Here is a 19021-nt window from a genome sequence, read left to right as displayed (position 1 = left end):
CCACTGTACAATTAACAAATAAAAGTTCTGTAGAGCTTTGCAATAAATATCTTTATAGTGTCATAATGGTAACATTTACCTCCTAATCCTAAATTAATGCAAATGCTAAATTCTAAATCAAAAAGAAGAAAAAAAAAAAAACCAAAAAAGAAGCAGCATGAGATTATTCTCCTTACAGCCGTTCTCAGAACAGTAGTACAACATGCACCTTTTTTTTTTGTTTGTTTTTAATCTTTAAAATACTCCAACAAAACAGTTCACTTCATTTGACTACAGCCTAGGTATGTTTCTGCTGGAGGTCAATACACTCTTCTAACTCCTGGTTTTGCCATGAGAGTAAAGAACCAACATCTACATAGCTACACTGTTATTTCCAATCCAATAAATTCTGACTCCTGGTTTCCCAGGATAAATGAGCTCTGTAAGGTCCTTTTTGTAAAGCAGAGCAACTGAAGTGCTTTTCAGAGAAGAAACAAAACCCTGACTGATGACCAGAGGCAAGAGCTGTGTAACCATTAACCGCGCTATGTCTGAGACAGGAAGGAGGTAACGCAGGTAATGATTTCATGACTAATAACAGTAATACTAATAATAGCAAATCAAGTACTCACAAATATATGAAGGGGATGTATTTGTTTTACATGTGACCAAGTGAGACCTTGTTCTCTGGAGTTGTTGTGAGTGTTTCTGTTTAGGAATAACATTAAGATCACATTTGATTTGCATCAGTGGTTTAAATGGTTTCATTTGTGTCATGCTGAATAAGATACAGCTGATTACATCTTGGAGTTTCACCACTGGGTAAGGAAAAAACGGCACAGAGAAAGCCTCTTGATAGACAGGCTCTTTAACAAGATCAGAAGCTCCCAAAAAGCTCTAAGTAGCACAGGTCAACTGAAAATGCATAAACAAAAGCTAGGAAACTGGATCAGCACATGTAGAATCTGCTGCTTCCTTCCATTTCAGTTCTTGCACAATGTATTGTTGAAGTGCATCATGTAGCCCCTAGATGAGCAATGGCCTTTCCTGTTGGCAGGAAAAGGCAGCCCCACAGAAGTAATTATTCCTTGGAGAGCAAGTTGTGGTGGAAATGGGGCAAAGAAGAATTGTATTCTGAAGTGAGAACCTCCAGAGGTGTTTTGAGAAGAGGAGCAGAGAACACATCCCTCTGAGGGGCCTGTGTAGCTACCTAGAAAAGCAGATAAAATTCTGGCCACAAGTGATACAATTTCCCTCAACACAAACAAGCTTTCTCTAAAGACCATGACATTTGCCAATGCTTCAACATAAAAAGCAGCAAATACTTCAAGCAAAACATTTTCTGTAAGCAACAGCTCTCAGGTTCTATAGAAGTCTGGGAAGCCTTTTATTTTTGTTGCACTGTATGACACTGATCAAGAAATTCCATCAGAATTTACAGCTAATGTTTAAACAGCAAGGAAAAAGGAACCTTATTCACTGAATGAAATAATAGAATCAGAATAATCAGAATCCAGAATAGCTTTTTTTTTGATTGTATGCTCATGACAGTGACATTCATATTGTGATGACCATTCATATTTCAATTCTGGGTTTCTGAAATGGCAAAAACATCTACAACTGATCAAAGAAGCACCAAATAGAGAAATAAATATAGAAATCACAGGTGGATTTTTGGTAGCTGGAAAGAGAGGAGAGATGGACTAAGTTCAGTGCATTTTTGTCAACATATTGGGGATGGACTCGATCTCCAGAGGTCCCTTCTGACCTCTACCATTCTATGTCAGCAGTTTGAAAACCTGAAGTTGATATGCCAGATCAGTTCTTCACATTCATGGCCCAGAAGCTAGTGACTATGGGACATTTAGCATCAGGGTGCAGTGCTCACTCACAGTCAGAGAATTTGTTGAAGTACACAAATGGTTTATTAGTCTAAGTCACACCCAGTCTTGGTCATTCATAAATTGTACCTTGGGGGAAGCCGTTCTCATTAAAGCTTCTAGTGGGAAGAGATGGGCTCTCTAGGTACCACTCAAACCCAGGTGTCATCCATCTGTCTTATAGCAATAAAAACATTATAAATTATTTTGGAGAGTGCTGAATTTGCAGTGTCTGGCTTAGACTAGGAGTTGTAACATTTTCCAAGTACATGAAATGAGTGTAGCACAATTCATTGCAGAACAATGAAATTCTGAAGGACACAGACAAAGAAAACACTGCCAGGAAGCTGCAAACCAAGGCTTCTGGAGCCAGCAGCTGGTGAAAGGCTGGGACAAAAAGAGTACATTTTTTTTCTGAAATGGGATGGAGTTTGATGTGTTTCTGGCATGAGTAAATTCCAGGGGAAAGGACCTGTACCAGAGAACATCCTGTCCATGCTTAATAAACTTTGTACCTTGAAAGTCATTTGGTTAGCGATAATTAAGTCTATTCAGCAGTATGCATTCATAAAACTGGGAATTGGAAACACTTTACAGTCTTCTATTAGCTCCTACTTTAAAAAGATGGAACTAGAAGTTTCTTCTTATTGTTTTCATCTTAAAATATTTTCATGCCCAAACAAGATTAAAACCAAAGCACAAACTTTTTGTTTCTTATACCCTATATTAAGGCATCCAAATGGCAAAGGACAGAACCTTCACATTTTTGCACCCATATTGCAGCCATTTTCTACACTCATGGGCCCAGTAGTACCTGAATGCATGGATGGGCAAATGAGAAGAATGCAGACACCAGCTTAGACCACCACAGTACAATTCTGGCTCCTGCATGGCAACAATTCTTGCTGGCTAGAAGAACTGGCTGTTCAATGAGCCCAGGTGAAGAAGCTTTGGTCCCAAAGAGAGAAGGCAAAGTAAACAGGCCTCATCTCTATGGAGTTCTGCTTTCACCAAGCAGAAATGAGGCAAGACAGGGAGAGATAGGGAGTCTTTCTGCTTTTCTGAGTGGGGAACAATCGAGCTGCCTGCACCCTGATCCTGTTGACTTTACAGCTCTCCTGACTCACATCAGCAGCCACAAGCAGTGGTCTCTGCTGTGTCCCACTGATAACTGGCTTGTGTTGGTACAAACCCAATTCCACAAAACAGGATAAAACTCAACATTCTTACTAAGAATGGAAAACACCATGTTGCAAAGTCAGCTCTTAAAAGGCAGCAACAGGCAGATACCAATCTGCCCGGGTAACCTGAGTTTGGCCTTCTTGTGTGTAGGTCTAGGGCACAACCTTTGTTTACATGACTATTCATCTTCCTGCCCAGGGAGATGAATTGAGATGGTCAAACAGAGGATCCTGTTGTTAAGAGGATCCCTTGCCTCTTTTGTTTCCATGGTTGTAGTGTGTCTAATGGATGAAGAAGGACAAAGAAGGAAGAAGGGGGATGAGCTGTAGTGAAGACAACAAAATACTGCTTTGGAGAATTAGATTCTTTTTGTGTCTTCTTAATAAAGATTCTATGTGACATTATGCCCATAAATCACTTAAATCAACCCTTTCTCAAACATTAAATAACCGGGTAGTCCTGATTTAATGTGTGCCCAAAGTGAAATACAAAATTACTGAGCATTCACTATTGCAACCAAGCTGAATGAAAGCCATGTACAGACAAGTGAAAAAAAAAAAACGGTATTAAAAGCCAGGTCTACCAACCTGAAATTGAAAATCCGCAGATGACTGACAGCTTCTCATTTTGGTCTCTCTAACTGTTTACATAAGTCATGTATGGGGTCATGTCATACACTGAAAACAAAATAACTGAGGTTTATGAAGCAGAGGGACAGTGCAGAAATAAGTCACTTTGAAAGGCTGATTGAGGTCTGAATGATGTGCGGTATACTTACAGGGCCAAGCAAAGAGTGAAAACCATAAAGTGAAATGCTGCACAACTATCCTGAAATGAGCTTAGTTCATGCTGTTCCTGAATGAAGCAGAGACCCTGGGGAAAATCTGTTTTGTGGTGAGATGTTTATATCCATAATGCATGGAGTAAAAACAAGCATTGCTCACCTAAAGGACTATCTTTAGATTCCAGATTTTTCTCTAACTGTGTACCTTCCTTTTACTTTCCATATTATCTGTATAGATACAATATAGAAGTATAGAAAAGACAAGTACACAATTAAAAGACAATACCTCCATACACAGAATCACTTCTGCCTTACAAACACATTGTGACAACTTTGTGTAACAGGTTTCTCATGTGGTACCTGTAATTTGCACGCAGCAGACTCACAATGCAGGCACAGAGACCTCCTGTGCTTCAAAGCACAAGTCATGTGAACTCATGTCTTCTCAAACAGATATATTGACATATTCCCTGTGCTGGGGTAGGGAAACCACAGACATCAGGATCTATGGGGATTCCTGCAGCAGCCTCTCTCAGGAGGGAGCCTTTGCCATCTTTAATCCATATAATTTCCACATACCAAATAATTGAAATATTGTTCACCACTCAAGGCCATACCTCATTCCAGAAACCCTTTACTGCTCTTAAAGCAAAGCAAACACTACTATGCAGCTATTATGGAATCCTCCTGTGACTGCAGGAAGCATGTCCCAGGATAAGCTGACTTTAACTGGCCCTTTCACAAGCTTTTAAAGTCATGAAAAACAGTTGAATGTAACTCAAATGGTGAAAAACTGTTCTACATCCTTAGGAATATGGAAAAAAAGTAAGTGGTTATTTTCAGTCTTATCCTCCTAAAAGAAATGTAGTTTTTAAAAAAAACATACCACGTTGTCATCTGAAAAGCTCCATTGCACATCTCAGCTAGGAAGCTGTTAATGAAACGTCACTATTCTGTCTCACTGTGTCTCTGCATATTTTGATGAAGCAGCTGACCTTGAGCAACCTGGGCTAGCGGAGAGTGCCCCTGCCCGTGGAAGAGGGCATTGGAACTAGATGATTTTTAAGGTCCCTTCTAACCCAAACCATTTTATAAATCTATGAATATTAGTCTGGAGGGAAAATGCAAGATACCTAATAATTATGTTGATGACATTCTGAGCAGAAGTGGGAGGTTTTGTTTTTTAAATGTCAGAAGTTATGCTGATGGCAGGTTATACTTTCACAGCCATAGGCAGGTATCTCACACCTAAGTGCCTGAGCCTGGAGCAAGACAGGGCCCATTCAGCCTACATCGCCTGTGCCTGTCAGACAGATCCATGGGCTGGGTAGGCAAGCTCTTGGGATAAACACCACTTTACGGCTGGATTTTTCAATCTGCTACTCAAGTAATGGGGAAAAATGGGAAAAGCAAACAAAAGAGAATATGATCTTTTAGAAACGGCCCACTGCAGTACTAAACCACCTCAGCCACTTTCTGTACTTAAAACGCTGGTCCCTACCATCAGTGGTGTGTCCTCATACATCCTCACAGCACCCTGCATTTGGTGACAGCTGCCTCCTAGCTGCTGATTCACAGATCTGCTGGGATTGCAAGGTGATTTTTCTCTCTACTTCAAGTCAACAAATAAGAATAACCACTGTGTAACATCAGTGCTATAATCACTGAGGCATTAAGTAGGAAAGACCATCTACGAGAGATGGAATTTAAGAGATGATGGAATTTATACCAAAAAAAAAATCCCAGAGGAACTCTGAAGAGCAGGCAGTGTCTAGACAATAAAGCATATGCCTAGTTACAAAGAGAAGTAGCAGGAATGAATAAAGCTGCTATAGAGTAAGGCTCCCAGCTTTACACCAAACAGGAACACAGTATTGGGTGTCACTGCAGTCAGCTCTGACCTAAGAGCTGCATCTGACCTGTCACAGGAGAGGAAGCGGGATGTCCTCCCCATGGTCCTGCTCTCTGACCTCAGAGAATCAATACTGGGGTTGAGATAGTAGCTATGGCTTCCTGATACTAGTCTGGACTTACACATAGGCCTTTCAACTAGAATTTCAGAGAGATCCGTGTAAAGAAACACACCCATCACCCTTTCGCTTTTTGCAGTCTTTCAAATTCTGTTTCACAGATTTCTGAATGGTACCAAATCATTGTAATACTTTAGCTCAGAGATGAGAGTTTTCAGTGTAACAGCTGATCTAAAAGAACTGCAGCATCCCCGTTTCTCCATACAGAACTAAAAGAACAGTTGAGCACTATGAGGGTTCTTCTACTAAAAAAATGCATACCATGTTTATTTGGCATCCCCTTGCTTTTCCCACAGTCTGTTAGAAATGACAGACACTTAAGGGCTGATAATATTTGTACCCACACACTTCAGTTTGCTTCCTTGAGTATTTCTATCAGAATCAAGGGAATTAATTTCATATGGCTGTCTGAGTAGCAGCTGAAATATGCATCCCAGTGGTGTAGTTTCATAAATATGCCATTTTTTTTTTTTTTTCATCTTAAACAGTGAGATGGAATGCCCACTTCAGCTGCAAAGCTCAAAGCATCCTTAACTACAGAGTGGTTGATGACAATTCCGTAATGAAGCACTCTGAGAATATGGAAGATCTCACAGGCCAGTTAAATGCTGCACTCACTCTTTAAAACACGACGCTCCAAATGTTGATAGTCATTTATTTCCCATTTTGTTATCAGAGAATGAGCAATCACTTTAGAGTTTTCTCTTAATTTAAATTATTCATTGCTTTTGGATGAATCTCAACAGGGTCTGTGTTTTAAAAAGCAGTTTCCCTTTGGTTTCAAATAAGAATTTTAAGGATAAAGCCTTTATTGTCAGGATATAATAAATTTAATTTCAAGGAAAAGGCATAGAATAGTCGCAGATGTTCACAGCATCCAAAAAGCCTGAATAAAACTAACTCTTGCCAAGAAGACTTCAACAGGAGCATTACTAGATTTGAAGTCCTATGCATCATGACATTAGTTCATGTGCCAGGGTCTGTCATGATATATGGGGAGTGTGCAGAAGATAGCAAAATTTCATCTCAGCTATGGAACATTTCTACCTGTATTAGATCACAAGGTTTAACATATGCAAGCTGGCTTCTAAAGTACATGCTTTGTGAGTCTGTGGTCACGATGTATGGTTTACAGACAAGCCACCTGGGAGTCAGTCAAGCTACCTGGATATTTCATGCACCCAAATACAAGGAATTCAGGAGGCCACAGCACAAGGACTATTCCAAGATCAGAAAATAATAAACCTGCACTTGAAGAGTAGCCCTAACAGTCATGAGGGAATTAACAACATTAACCATGAGCATTACCAGAACCTTTTGGAGAACTCAACCATTTCAAAAGAATCTGCCAGCCATAGCCCTGATATAGCCTCCCTCCTGCCACCTGAATTAGATCAGAGTGTTTAAGGGACTGCCACCTTTGGCAATGCCAGCTACAGCTCCAAGCACTGCTCCAACAGGTCAGAATAGGTCTAAAAATTTCTGAAATAAAAAAGACAATTCCTAATAACTTTGAGGGAAAGCCAGAGCCCCTATTTCACTCTCTGCTTTTATCTCAGGTAGCCTGGATCTTTCTTTTCTATCAATTCATCATTAAAGGTTGCTCTCAGTCAGTAGCTAACATATCTTACGGAGCAGGAGCTGAAATTGAAACCATGCTGACCTTTTTGCTGTGACCCCACACAAAAAGAGCAAATACTCATGCTCTGAGCCTACAGTCACATTTCAGATGACAATCAGATAGATGGACAGATTGCTACTGAGGTATTCCAGCCTTGAAACAACATCAGACTGGAATCTTTCTTTCTTCTTACAATCAATAGGTCTTTATTTCACATGGACACCAATAAGCAGGGCTGTGATCGTACACATGGAACCAGCACGACTAATTCAGCTGTAATAAAGCAAACAAACCATGTTTATTTTCCTGCAGACACACTTGCAGATGTACAAATCCTGCACATAGAGAGACTCCTGACCACAACTGCTCTGATGCAGCAAACAGCAGGGCTCTGGGGCCACTCAAAGTAAAACTTTGATGTTAGGAAAACAAAGAGCACATGCTCTCCACTGCCACAGGAAAGTACCACATAGCCTCAAGTTTCCTATGCAGGGAGCTTTACCATTTCTTATTTATGAGACTTTTTCCAGTCTTATATCCCACACCTCTTAGTTAAATTACAATATTATCACCAAGGTGAACTTTGGAAGTCAACAAACAGACTTTCAATGGCAGTCCAGCAGACTGCTATTATTCCATTAAATACACTCTTTTCAAAGGAAACTTTGAATGTCGAAAGTTATACAACCTACATTTGTTGAACTTATGCTAGAAGCATTGTGCTGGAAGTCTTTTGTCTATATGTGTGATGCAGAAGAATAGAAGTCATACTGTGTACTGAAACTGTGTCTGTCTGCAGGTTACTTGGAAGTAGCAATTGTTTGCCCAGTCATGAATGTGCTAGGGAGTTTAGCACGATGTTTTACAAGTGAAGCACAACTGCAGTAGACTTATCCAGATGGCAGGAACAGGACTAAACCATCCCTTGGTTACCTCCACACAGCCTCAGTCAACTCCAGGGAACTGTGGCTGAGGGCAAAGCTGGGGTCCTGCTGTTCAGAAAAGTAAAAAACCCTGCAGGATCCAAGCATGCTGGCACCAGCTGTGTTACCTAAAGTAAATAAGCTCTTTAGGCCCCTGCCTTCTGTCCCAAAATGCCTTCTTGGGGGAAAAAAAAAAAAATAAAAAAAGAAATAAAATTAAAATTATCCTTCAATTTCTTGGGAAATGTCATTAAATGGGAAAGTAAAGCAAAACCAGATATGAACTGTGTCTTGTGGAGAAGCAGCAAAATAAAAAAATAATGTTGAGATTTGGATCCAGGACTTAGTTTGTTTCTGAAGTTTACTACCCAGGGGTTTCTAAACAACACAGCTTCTGAAAGCAGAGCCTTCATTAGGGCAAGAAAACACAACTTAAACGGCCAGGCAGAAAATGGCTGAATTAAGCTCTTTTTTTTCTCTCTTTAATGGTAGTGATTCTCAAAAGATTAAAAGTAGGTTAGGCGAATAATAAAACAGCTATGTTTCTAGTGTCTACCTGACAACAGCTTTTGTAGGAGTGAATAATTACATGAAAATCACTTCCTTTCCACCTCTCTTTGGGATTTCTGTGGGTTGCTAGGCAGTCTCTCTCCTACCTTCTGCTAATGTTACTTACAGACAGGATGAATACAGTATATTCATTACAAGAATGGTGAGCTGAGGGGGAAAAGGACCTAAATACTTGAAGTTTTGTTTATTCATTGCTGCCTTTGGAGACCAACACTATAGCTCAGATTACACATATTTAAATGCTAATTTTCTGAGGCATAACTGTTAGCCAAGTACCACCCTGCTAAAATGGAACAGGACCTTCCTCAATACAGGAGCCACACCAGTAGTATGTTGCTGTGTTGCCAGCCAATGTTGAAAGTCAGGTGCTGCAGCAAAGCATGCTGAGGTTCCTTCTAGGACTTAGCAGAAGAATTCTTTCACTCGCTCTGACTGCTTTTCATGACTGAAATAATGTTTGTTATGAGGCTGCTTTACTTTCCTGAAGTCCTTAACCCAAAACTTAGGAGATATCTTGATTGCCCTGGTGTGATTCCAAAACCAGCAGCCACAAAGTGCTGCCTCACTTGCCTGTTTGCACAATCATGAATGCACTTGGAATGGTTAGGGGGCATACGCAGTAAAAAAGAAGTAAACATGACCAAAAATCATTCTTCTCTGCAGAGGGCTAACAGGGATGGCTAGGGGCTTGGATGCTCCTTTCAGAGAGAAGGTAGATGTGTGAGGTTGTGGGAAGTGCAGTGAACCAAGTGCCAGGCTTTGTGGGTTTTTAAACCTGTCTTTGATTTCCAAACTCTGATTTCATCTTCTGAGCTTGCAATTAACCGTGATTATGGATTTGTCAGTTGGCATCTTCAAAGTTACCTCACTCAGCATGGTACAACAGGGGACAGACCAGAGGCTTTGGATTCCCTCCCCAGTCAGCGTATTCTGATGTCAGGACTCAAATACACACACTACCACCCCAATTAAGAGAAATCCCAACCTGGCAAGAGCTAAGGTGTTAAACACCTTGCATATAGCATCATTATTTCATTGGTTTCTCACTGTCTTGTTCACTTGACTAATCACTGAAGACAGCTAACTGAACACCCCACGTGCACCACACAACTACACAGCTTTCCTTCCAATTTAATATCATTACAGAAGCAGCAGAAGGTAACAACTCCAGCTGTAAATCTCTTATTTCATTAAACTGTAGTACAGAGAACTAACTTATTAGAAGAGCAGTCTCTGCCTCCTGTTTCACCCACACTCTGACAGGCACAAGGCTCAGATGCATTAATGCTGGTATGCTTGTTTCCATCTCTAACCTCTATATTATCTCCATTTTTAATTGGCAGCTCAAATGTCAAGTGGACTCTGGTTTCCAGGACACTGAATACTCAGGTGGCTTCAGCTTTCCACAGTGGTAGAGATGAAACCCTGTTTTTCCTCCACGGCATTCTCACCACAATGACACCTTGGACACCTGGAGGCTCACAGGAATGTATGGGCCACTGCAAGAGTGGCAATGCAGTTAGAGCATGCTTCTAACCTCTGGGATGTGCCAGTATCTCTACATTCCCCACCTTCACTCAGAAACAGCAATGTCCAAGGCAGTTTTGGCCTTCATGAGGAGTTTATTATGACCATGAAAGCAACCTTTCAGGTTACCCTGTCCAGAAATTTAGCCTGTAACAAAGCTACATCACAAAGAGCAACTGGAGGTGTATAAAATGGCATTATTAAGACACCAGTATTTCAATGGCTGTTAGTTGTCTTGTGCTGACCATCCAAGAAATGTAAAGGTACGATAGAAATAATATCCTGATACTCCTTGTTAAAGAGCTTTGATTGAATAGCACCAACCTACTTTATGCCTTCCTTAATTTCTCCTGTGAAGACACAAACATTCCCAGGAATATTTTTATAGGATTTTTCCCATATTTAGGCCTATCTTTACCTGAAAGTCAACACTAGCATTCTAACTTTGCCCAAAGGGAAAAAATCCTATCTACAAAGGTAGTTACAGGTCCAACAAATTCTCTAAACTACCTTGATGATGTAACTCCATGCTTTCATATATAGCCAACAGTTACAAAATACACATAAGGAGGGATTTATCTTCTAATACTGAATTTTCCATTGAAGTATATCCCAGTTTTCCATTACTTTAGGTGAGAAGATGGCTGACATGCACACAGAAAATATTCCACAGATATTACTCAATTTAAACATTTATGGCCTCATGATGAACATGATCTCTAGGGGAAAAAAACACTGAGTAGCTGGAACAATTCTTTGGAGGGTGAGTGATAATAAATGAGTGTTGTCCTCAGTAGATTGATAGCTTGAATTGAGGAATCTAGCAAGATGGAAACCTTTTAAAAATGGTAAGAGGTAAAAATACCATTAAATCCTGATGTCTCTTGGGATCAGCATCTATTTTTTCCCTGACTCATTTCTTGTAGTTGCATACCAAACATATATAGAGTTCAGATCAGCAGGATTGTCTGCAGAGCTCCTCTGTGATGAAGCCTGCTTGTACTGACAGTTTTTGGTTACTGAGAACTGTCCAGCAGTCTGGAATAGTAAAAGTCATGGACTGCTACAGCATCCACATGTTCCAGTTGAGCTTTTGAAGCGTGCCTTGAAAGCATCAGAAATTTTGTCTTCTCATACACTTGCACTACATAAAGATTCAGGCATTTGGAAGTAAAAGAAGTTAGTATTTTTTCATTCTCTGCATGATTTGAAAAAAAACACAAAAACTAGTAAACTAGTCATTGCCTTTTCTTATCCTTTCAATTGAGTGTATATTTTCCATGTCCTAGACCAGACTTTAACAGTTTTTTTTGGGCACACATAAGGCACACTTCATTTCTAACAAAGATGTTATTTTTTTAATAACTGTAGGAAGTGCAGTTAACTAATTTCTAAAATGAGTTAATTAGTGTTCCTCTCTACTGAGACACTATCACCAAATGCTCTCAGAAAGACATTTGGCTGCTCCCACATACACAATAACGCCTATGGACAGTCAGAGAAGTTCCTGAGCATCTACACTCAACTGAGTTATGGGGCTGATGAGAGAGGTCATTCTGACTAATATCTGGAGTACCCTGGATCCAAATAGACATATTTTTAAGGTTTGGTTGTTTTGTTTTGTTTTTTTTTTTTTTTCCCTTCAGATACCCATTTGCATAACATTTACCAGTAAGTAGGGCTTTGAGGTTGGTTTGGATTTTAGGGAGAGAATGAGGCAGGAGTTTGTGCAAATGTAGTAGGATTCCACACACTCTCAGCAAGATGATTATTTTAAAATATCTAATTGCTGTGACACAGATGCTTGGCTGTAATATCACAGTGACAAAACAACCCCTTCTCTGGAAGCTTTTTTTTTGTTTGCCCTTGTTACTTTCTTAAGATTCTCATTCAGCATTCTCAAAACCTGAGGAACACTGCAGATGTTAAACACAGTATTCAGCCCTGACTGCAAATAGAAAAAGGCTAAACATTTTGGTCCTGAATCATTATTCAAGGAATTCACTTCATTCAGAAATTAATAGGAAAAGATACTTAGGTTCAACAACATGAAGGTAAATCTTATTCAACCTAGCTTCTTTTATAATAATAATTCTAAACTATTCTTTCAAGCAATCTTCTTAAGAAAGAAGTTTTCCACAAGGAGATTTCTATTCCTTTCTGCAGTTTAGACACTGTCCAAGCACAAATGATGAATGCTACAATGATACACAAACCCTGACTGAAACAGTTTGAGAAGTGTTGTGTGTTGCATGTGTGGTTTATTGTTGCAGAATACTGATCCAAAGGTTTCAGATTACTAATGAACTAAATGAGAGCCAGCTATTATTCATACCAAGTGAAAACTCGAATACACTCCAAACATTACTAAAAATAAGTGGTGTAATCATACAGAACTGCATGTGAGCCACTCTTAATGTAGAGGCTAGAATTCTTGAAAGAAGTGGATTTCCAGCCTAAACCATTCTATGACTCTAAGTATTTCCTCATCTTTGAACGATGTACTTCTTGTTTGCATAAACCTGCGACTCAAAGACAGACTGGCTGTAAAATCACACCCTAGGAGTATTTTCCACTTGCACAACCGCTTTTTTTCAGTGACTGCACTCAGCAGGTGACTTTGAGGAAATTTTCTGTCTCCATAAAGTCGTCATGGAAAGCAGAGGGTAGCAGTCATAAGAGCAGCTTCATAATCCCCAGCACTGCCTCATTCCACCCACTGCCAAAGGCAGAAAAGCCCAAGGCCAAATTAAGCACAAGTCTGCAGTGTCGACTGGCCCAGAGGTGAAGAATATATTTCTCCTTGTCAGCTACACTGGCATAGCACCACGGGTGGGCACCTCAACATTGGAAGCTGGCCCAGATGCTGGAATTGTGCCACTGGCAGATGCATTTCAGAAATTAAGAAACCATTCAAGTTTCTATGGCATTACCAGTGCAGAATTCATCTCTCTCTATTTCAGAACTTGTTTTTTCTGTTCATTCTACACTTGGCAGTTGAAAAAATGACTGCAAAAAGAGACAAGCCCCAACCAAGTGAGATTATTACTCCTAATTTTTTTTTTTTTAAGTGGTCAGCAGCCGTGTGTTTGAATGTGATGTGATGTGTGTGAGGCTGCTTTGATTTCCAAAAGCATTTAGGAAAAGTTTCCAAAAGCTCTTTAGGAAACTAAGTATCTGTGGTTTAAGAAACTTGCTGCCAGAAAACTAGCTGATGAGAAAGTAGGAAACACCAGGTAACAGTAAAGGAATAATTTTTACTGTAAAGGGAGGTCACCAATGGAAAAATACAATGACCTCTGCCTCTGATGTTCAGTTTTTCCCCATGTCACTGAGAAAAAAAGGGTGACACAAACTTAGTGAGACTAGCAAAGATGATAGTTAAAGAAGAAGTGACCCTAAGTTACCAAGACTAGCAAGACTGACAGCTAATTGTGATCATGGGATTTAGGAGCTGGCACAACTGGAAAATAACATTTTTAGTAATGCAGATGAAACTCAGTTACACTTCAAGTAACAGATACAAGAAAAAGCAACTCTGATTTGACCTATGAAATGATGGGCTCTTAGCTGATAATTCTGGCTTGGAAACATTATCTTACAGTTACATTAGATCCAGTTCAAAAAGAAGAGAGGGGGTAGCTCTTCCTGATACACTTAGCAGTCCTATAGAACTTGTTGCCAAGATATGTTTGGGATACTAAAAGTCTTCATGGGCTTTAGGGGAGATCAGAAAACTACATGTAAGAGAAATCCACTGATGATTTATGAACACAAAAAGCCACAGAGACCTCAGGAAATCACCAGACCTGAAAATACCTGGCTGTCCAAAGAGTTCAAGCAACAGGTGTCATACATTTCTCTAGGAATTCTCTTAAATCCACTGCTAGAGACAGTATACTAGGCTACATCACCTTTGTTCTAGGTAAGCTTTTATGTAAATGATAATCTTGTATAATTTCAACCAAATAATATATTGATGCTTACTTTGATGCTCCCTGTTTTGCCAAAGAAAGTATCATGTTGACTTGACTGTTGATTCCACTAACACCATCTAGCTGTTTTCACACATTCATTTCTATATTTCTCCTAATCTCTCACCTGAAAATGCCAGTAGCCAAACAAGGACTGTTGTATTTCCACACCTGTATAGCTTCTGGGAGAACTTCCCCCACCAGCTAGTGTACAGAATAACAGCAATGATGAATAGCTGCTAACAAAGGATTAAGGATATCAGTTAAACTGGGAATCTGTAGGAGTCAACCACTAATGTGTTGTTTTCTATCCCAGTAAGCCTCTTCTGACTTGCAGCTGGCACATCATTCTTATTTCATAGCCAGGACACAAGAGACTGCACCTGCAGAGTGGACACCCCAGAACAGAGAACTTGCCAGTAAAAACTGGACAGAAATTCTCCAGCAGAAACAAACTGGAACCACAGGCTGTGTGTGGACTCTTGTGTTCAACTGTTCACAATTGACGTAGCCATAATTAAAGGAATGATTTTATACTTTCGGCCTCCCACATCCTCTAGCAGCAAGTTCCACCATTTAGTTGTTCATTGTGTGAAATAGCACATTCTTTTGTATTTTTCTAAACCCACTACATCTCCATTTTTATAGACTTTTGCCAAATCGAAGGCAAGCTTCCAGCAGGACCTCCTCAGTTATTGGCTGGCTGCCATACCAACAGGGAATGGAGCCTTGGCTACAGAATCAGAAGGGCTGTGTTCCAGTTTCAGGTTTGACAGTGTGTAAAAGCTTTTTTCTTTTTTTTTCTTTCCTCTCTTTTTTCACAAAAAAACCAAGCATTGACTGCCCCAAAGAAATACCATTGCTCATCACAAATACGATATGGTTCTCTGAAAAGCTCTTCTAACTATTTGTCTCCCATACCATCCAAAACATGGCCCAGCTTCCAGCTACTATCCACTGAGTGCCTTTACTATAGTTCGTTTATTTTTATAAAGACCAAAAGGGAAAATGAAAAACATTTTAAATATTTAACTGGAATGTCGCTAGAAAATCCCTCAACTAAACCCAGTATCTTATAAACCAATTAAAGGTGCCAAAGGATAACTTGCTAACTATTGTCACACAAATGCTTAATTGAAGACAGCTTTGATTTCATGCTGCCTTCATAATAATCTAAATATTGCCCTTCAGAAGCATGGTAAAACCTTAACGCTTAGGCAGAATAAATCAAAGACACACTTAGAAGTTAATTACCTTTTTAAATAGTAATCTAAAAACATGGAGAATACAGATCTTGTGCAACGTATTCCTTCAAATATCCAGGTCAACAATCCAAAATGACAGACAGGAAAGGATATAATTTTATTACAATTTAATCATATTTTAGTCACACAACCTTGAACAAAGCTGCAGATATGGCTAATCCAATGCTAGCTCAGCAAAATTTGCCCCAAAGCAGTAAGAAAAGCCTTCTAGTTCATCTACAGGATTAACTGCTTGACTAAGGCATTTAAATCTTTTCACTTGAGAACTGTAATTTTCTGGGTTTATGACTTGCAACAGCAGAATGGACAGGATTCAAATTACTATCAAGACAATCAAACACAAGCATGTTTTTACTTTAGATGCTTAAGTAACAAAGGATATGTGTTTGGATGTAAATACATAGAAGTATGGCTACATTCAATCAGGGCAAAAGTATCCCACTGTCCTCTTTAACTACTGCTCAGGGGGAGACTGCAGAAAATGTTTCCCAAACCGATAAATACCACTTTTATTCATGTCAGTTAAATTGCATCAAAAAGTTACATAGTATCAGAGTTCAAATGACTTCAGTATAGCTCAATGGAAATGCTCTCCAAAGGTGGCTCTTTCTACTGGCTGTACAGGGAGCCCCCCCACCTCACTGGTCATGGGGCACCACCAGGCTTTAAACTGTATCACTCTGCCCCAGGAGAAACTCTCAGGGCCAGAGCATCTTGGCCCTTGCCTTTGGTACAGCTTTGGTGTTTGGTGCTCTACTTTCTGCCATTCCGTACAATTATGTTCAAACGGCAAACAAATATTTTTATCCAGTTTGAATGTAAAAGACAAGAACATGAGTGAGCCAAGGATACACAGAACTATCTGCATGACAGCCCAAGGAACCTCACAGAAATTAAAAGCCAACAATATCTTTAAGTTAAGGCTAAGTGGATGTGCCCCCACCCCATGTGACTTAAAACAAAAGGCTACTTATTATTTTGCAGTCGAAACAGAACAGCAATTCTAGGAAGAAAAAGAACAAACCTGCGAAGGTTACCTCACAGCTAAACCTTCAGAATATCAATTCTGTAGCAGCACTGCCCAGCTAGCAAAATATTTCAGAATACTGATCATTACAGTTACCTCCTCGATGAGTGTCTGCCACAAATCCATACATATTTATTTACTGCAGTCTCAAAGACTCCATATTCACAAACAGAACTCTACTTCTCCTCCTGTAGCCTCTTTCTCCTTGAGTTTCATCAGTGATTTAATGCTGAGCAAACAATAGTCATTAACTTTGGCATTTTATAGAAAATCATAAAATAGCCAACTTCAAATTCATCTCTTTGATACCCTTGACTTGCACACAAGTCAGAAGCCTCTAATCCTAAATGCAATGGACCACTGAGGTGGGAAATCTTGCAGACTCTGCAATAGACAGCAAGACACAATGCCTTCAAAGAAAGAATTGCTCTAGTATTCAGGGTAAGTAGAGAAGCCACTGACTTGCACAAGTCTCATTCTGAGCATGGCTATAGCTCTGCAAGCTGGCAGGGCACCACTGCGTCAATGCAAAGATGGCAGCTGGGTAGGTACTGGCTGATTATGTGCCTCAGAGTTAATTACTGATGAATGGTAGCTGGAATTTGATTGGAACCAGACCAAGGGCCTGGTGCTTACCCAGGATTACATGCCAAGAATCTCTGAGATTTCTCTTACAAGCTTACAACAACAACTTGTCCAATGAATCTCAGGTTTTCAGAATTTCAAATTTTTTTTAATGGGCATTTTGGGGTTTCTGGTTGATCTCACAAGTCACTGAGACCTCAAACTGACAGTTTAAAAAAGTTACATCACTATGGAGGAAGCTACTAGCAACATCCAGCCCCATAAGGTGCACATCAGAGATAAAAATCAGAATGAGATCCCTAGATAAAGTTCATAAATAAATGCAAGAATAGAGGGAGAAAGGCAAATTAACAAATCAAATTTGTTTTAGACCTTCAGGCATAAGCTTGTCATCTCTTTCCCTGTGACAGATTTGTCTTGGAGAAGTTAATCTGGGAAACAGACCTTGTACTGCTGATATCCCAGGCTTATTTTAAATGCTTATCTGAAACGTTCAAAGAGCTGGTGTGCTGGTAGGTATTTTTCCTCATACACAGCCAGAAGCATGGAGTGATATATAGGCTGTTCCAACACACAAGCAGCTTTGATGTTGAGTCTGTTCCTCAAAATCACTTCTTGCATGTTCCCCTCCATCTGAAGGGCAACTCAATTGTGTCTGGTACCTACAGTTTAGAGCACTCAATACAATGGGATGGACAGAATACAAAAAGGAACTGAGGTTTGGTTTATTTCTTCCCTTTCCCCAATTGCTGTAAATTCACTCAACTCTGTATACACATTCAGTTCTTTTACTTGTAACTCAAGTGAAAATTTAAGCCAATATTTTTTAAAAAAACCATACAAACCACCTCTCTTGGAATTCTGCAAGTAAGTGGAGTTGTACTAGAGTTATCAGTGATATGCCAGTACTGAAGACCATTGTCTGGTCAGCCCCAGAATACCCAGAGGAGTAAATTGGCCTCTGTGTTCTTTAGCCTCTGCCTCAGTCACTCAAGCTGAGGGACATGTCTCTGATATGGCTGTAGGACTGGTCATTTCAAGTGCTTTAAAGAATTAGCGCAAAAAGAAAATGTGTAAGGCAGATGCAAATGGTGGACAACAGAACTGCACTTCCAGGACACCTTTCCTTCTCCATTGATCAAAGAGGCAGCCACATACAAAGTCTGAACCTTGCTTGCTAATGCCAGTTATATATGTGCCATTAAATAACACAGCTCTGGCCCACTGTATCTTTGTTGTGAAGACCAAGACACAGAACAAATCGTTTAAGTTTGTAGTTCTTAATCATGAGTCAACTTTTCTGTGTTCCTCCATATAATGGTAACTCACTGAAGGCTAGTACCACAACTACAACTTTTTCAGGTGTTTCAACTGCTACAATCATATTCCACCTATGTTCTGCTCACCTTCATTTAGACCTCCAGGCTGGGAAAGTCCAAGCTTTCACTGTACCTTTTTGTGAGCATCCTTCAGAGTCACTGTGTTGTTTTATTATTTTACACAAAGGGATTTAAAGTATTTTAAAAGCTTGAGTTGTTTTTAGAGTGACAGGAACCGTATACCTAATTGGCAAATTTTGGTAAACAAGCCACTCAGTGTTCACTAAAATTCTGCTGTGAGCCTGGTCCTTTTTAAAGGGAGACTGGGCAATGAAAAACCTTTCTTTTATGCCAC

At 39.8% G+C, this 19021-nt stretch overlaps 1 protein-coding gene across 1 annotated transcript in view; it reads right to left on the bottom strand.

The window, feature by feature from the left end:
• Positions 1–19021, bottom strand: part of SLC6A11 (solute carrier family 6 member 11) — a 95466-nt gene that overhangs the window by 19276 nt on the left and 57169 nt on the right. The gene's annotated exons all lie outside the window — the stretch shown is intronic.

The sequence above is a fragment of the Indicator indicator genome, chromosome 15, assembly GCF_027791375.1.
Source record: "Indicator indicator isolate 239-I01 chromosome 15, UM_Iind_1.1, whole genome shotgun sequence".
NCBI lineage: Eukaryota > Metazoa > Chordata > Aves > Piciformes > Indicatoridae > Indicator > Indicator indicator.
This window is presented reverse-complemented; position numbering and strand designations above follow the sequence as displayed.